The sequence below is a fragment of the Podarcis erhardii genome (genome assembly GCF_964252035.2).
Source record: "Podarcis erhardii genome assembly, chromosome: 14".
Lineage (NCBI taxonomy): Eukaryota > Metazoa > Chordata > Lepidosauria > Squamata > Lacertidae > Podarcis > Podarcis erhardii.
Window position 1 is genome coordinate 4850839 of NC_138503.1, and position 3858 is coordinate 4854696.

General features: G+C 47.1%; 1 long non-coding RNA gene across 1 annotated transcript; it reads left to right on the forward strand.

Moving 5' to 3' along the window:
* The first annotated feature begins 1084 nt into the window (after positions 1–1084).
* On the forward strand, positions 1085–3341 carry LOC309329569. Its single transcript, XR_014151198.1, has 2 exons — positions 1085–1377; positions 3175–3341. It is a non-coding gene; the product is annotated as an uncharacterized lncRNA (long non-coding RNA).
* The last annotated feature ends 517 nt before the right edge of the window (positions 3342–3858 follow it).

Genomic DNA, 3858 nt, shown 5'->3' on the forward strand with positions numbered 1-3858 from the left:
CCTAAGGCTTCAGGCGGCTATCCCCTCTCACTCTCCAGGCTTCAGCGAAAGCAATGCAAAGCCTCCAGAGCGCGGAGGGAGCGCTCCCTTTGCGCTTCGGAGGCTTTGTGTTGCTATCGCTGAAGCCAAGGAGCCTGCATTCGCTCCATAGGACGCACACACATTTCCCCTTAATTTTTGGAGGGGGAAAAGTGTGTCCTATAGAGTGAAAAATACGGTATTTATCTACTTGCACTTTGATGTGCTTTCAAATGCTAGGTTGGCAGGAGCAGGGACCGAGCAACAGGAGCTCACCCCATTGCGGGGATTCGAACTGCCAACTTTCTGATCGGCAAGCCCTAGGCTCAGTGGTTTAGACCACAGCGCCACCCACGTCCCGCATCTAATCTTACTCTTTTCTTTTGTGTGTGTGTGTGTGTGCACTTTTCTTTTTGTAAATCTACCAAAGAATAAAATAAAAGTGGGATTAATGGGTTTTCTCCGGACGGTGAAGAGTGTGTGTTGTGTGTTCTGCTGGTGTGGCAGTGGTGGCATTCACCCTTCTTCTGATAGATGATGCTCTTGGGGGACAAACATGGGAGTTTGAGAAGAGTCAGTTGGTTGGGAGTGAGAAATGTCCCTATTTTTATCTGAGGAATGTTGGAGGGGGTGCAAGCAACATGCCTTCTCTAGCTCCTTAAACCAGCTTCTCGTAAGCCAGTTCCCAAAACTTCAGATTCCTTTCCTCCCATATTCACACAGACACCATCTCAGGCCAAGCATAGGTGCAGCACCTGAGTGGCCTTTGAGAACAAAAGGACAGCTTTAAAAATCCACTAAGCAATCCAGTGGAGACAAATTAATCTCCAGCAGCCACTTTCAGCAATAAACAGGAGCTTCAAGGGGGCATAAAAGTTTCCCAACAGACACTCAAAAGCTTAATATTTCTCCCCATCTGTTTTCTGATTCTCACAGCTGATGCTTCAGTGCCATTTTCTAAAAAATCTTACTGGTTACACTCCATTGTAATGTAACCAATCAGATTTCGTTATTAGTTGACAAAGCTGTTGCTAGGTGATTCCCAAACAGCCAATTTGTAGACTTTCTTTGCAGATCTATGGAACGACCAACTGAACATCAAGTATATGGGGGATATCTGAACATAAAAGGAGGCTGCTGGATCAGGCCAATGGCCATTCTGGTCCAGCATGCCCAGGGGTAAACCCTCAAGCAGCACCCAGGCACAACAGCCCTCACCCCTCCTGGGGCTTCCGAGAACTGGCATTCAGAAGCATTACTGCCTCCAAATGTGGAAGCAGAGAACAGCCATCATGCCTGGTAGCTACTGCTAGCCTTCTCCTCCATGGATCTGTCCAGTCCTCTTTTAAAGCCATCCAGGTTGGTCATCGCTGCCTCCTGTGGGAGTAGTTCCATAGTTTTACTATGCACTGCATGTGTAGAGATGGGGTTTCTGATATACCATATTTTTCGCTCTATAAGACGCACCCGACCATAAGATGCACTTGGTTTTAGAGGAGGAGAACAAGAAAAAAAATGTTCTCTCTCTCTCTGCTCAGCACCTCTCCAGCAAAGTGGGAGGAGAAACGGAAGGGGCTCTGATCCCCCTTGAACTCCTGGCTTCAGCAAAAGCAACACGAAGCCTCCTGAGCACAGCGTGAGCGCTCCTGCTGCATTCAGGAGGCTTCGGGCAGCTATCCCTGAAGCTAGGGGAGCAAGAGGGATTGGTGCACACCAATCCCTCTTGCTTTCCTGGCTTCAGAGAAAGCTGCACAGCCTGCATTCGCTCCATAAGATGCACACACATTTCCCCTCACTTTTTAGGAGGGGAAAAGGACGTATTTTAGAGCGAAAAATATGGTATGTGCCATAAGGGACACCTCTCTGAAGCACATATGCACACGCGCACACGCACGTACACACACACACACACACACACACACACACACGCTCACAAGCTGCCCCAAAGTCCCCTTTTCCCCTTAACTGGAAGGCGGAAAGTTTCTATCACGAGAGGGTGTGTGTAAAAAAGTGAAGTCTGTTAAGCAACCGTCTTACACTACCAAGGTATAGAGAAACCTCCTGGAGTGGTTCGTCCTTCCCTTTGCACAAGGCAACTGCACGTCCCAGGAGACACCTGTTCATCAACAAGCTGTCGTGTTTTTGAAGAAATGAACAAACCCTGAAACAATTGCAGCTAGCGAAGGCAAGGAACGCTGGCTAGAGGTTATATATTGCTCAAGGCGGGCTCAGGTGGATGGAACTGCAAGCCAGGTCAGAAACAGAACAAAGCAAGAGGGGGGAGGTTTATGTTTTGCGGACAGGAAAAGGGCAGAAAAAGAATGACCCATCAGAGGCAACTGCCCCTAAGTGAACGGAGCAGCTGCTCATACTGGGACGAGATGGTCAGTCAGGCTGTCTGGAAAGAAAAAGCACAGGGCCATCTGCTGACATGGGACTTTGCACCTTCTGGGTACAGCAGAGAGTCTGTCCAGTAAAGCTTCTCCAAGTCATGACAAGGGGAGGAAAATGAAATCAAGTTTGCCCATGACAATCAAAACAATGTGCAGTTCTGTTGAATCAGCTATAAGGGGCAAATTCTGCAGCCTAGGACTTCCTAATGCTTGGCACCATCAGATGACCCTAACAAGGATTAAACTCACAACACGGGGAAGGAAGGGCTTTAATTCAGCATGCCCCATCATGGTGCGATCCAAGTCCAACGTTTTTATCGACAAAGCCAGATCTCATTTGCTAAATTCAGTTTAGGAGTCTCAGATGCAAAGTTTAGCTGGCTACAGATTCTGAAACATCCGTAGGCTAAACGTCATTAGGTGGACAGTCTTTAGCTAAGGGCAAAGCCAGGGGCACTTGGAAATGCTGATAGCGCTAGGGAGAGAAAAGCATGCGGTTCTCCGCTTTGGAGAGGGACACTTGGTGGAAAGGATGTGCAGCAGATGCTTCCCAGCCTTATTGCATTTTAAGTTATGTTCACTCACCTGACATCACTTAAATTAGTTATCCATTGTCTTTCCATGTTCATCATGTATACAATCACTTTTTTTGGCATCCTAGAGGAAATTCACATTCTTTTGTTATATGTTGAAAGGTGGTATATGATATATATATATTATAATCAATCAGTTAATTTAAGAATGACATGTTTTCTGATTTTAGATAACACCAAACCACTTTGAATACAAACTATGGCAGCAAGGTGTCAAGTGGCTAAGATAATAAATTCATCATCAACAAAAACAATTGTTCCCACCCTAAATATGAGTCCATATTTCTTCCAACTGAGCTCTGATACTGGAATAAAAGCTTTGGCATAGAAGGTAGAAGAGGTGGTTGCAGAGCTTCAAATCCTTTGCAGAATAGGGAGACACAGCCTTCTGTTAGGGATGGAGTCAGAAGCAAGTCAGCAATAAAGGAAGCAGACCTCCATTGTCAGTGAAGTTAATTCTTTATTCAAGGAATTGAACATACAACTCAGCCTAGTGGTCTCAGCAACACTCCCCAGTAGATCTTGCCCTTATGGAGCAGTTGCCAAGACTGAAGGTCCCAACCATCCTGGATGTTTCCCAAGCAGTCTCAAACTGCGTCTGTGCACCTCTGCTCTGCTAATTATTCTGTGTGTTCTTGGAGACCAGAGGAGAGGGGAATTGGTTGCAGCAGGAGAGGGAGACTCTAGGGATTCTCCAGCAGTCTTGGAGTCTGAACTGCTCCCTGCCACTGGCTCTTCCTGCTCACTGAACCCTGTTGCCCCTCTGACTGCTCCTCGGCATCCCACCACTAATCCCCTGGCTCTGAGCCCTCCTCTTCTGAGGTTTCCCAGCTGCTCCCTCCCACCAAGGCCAA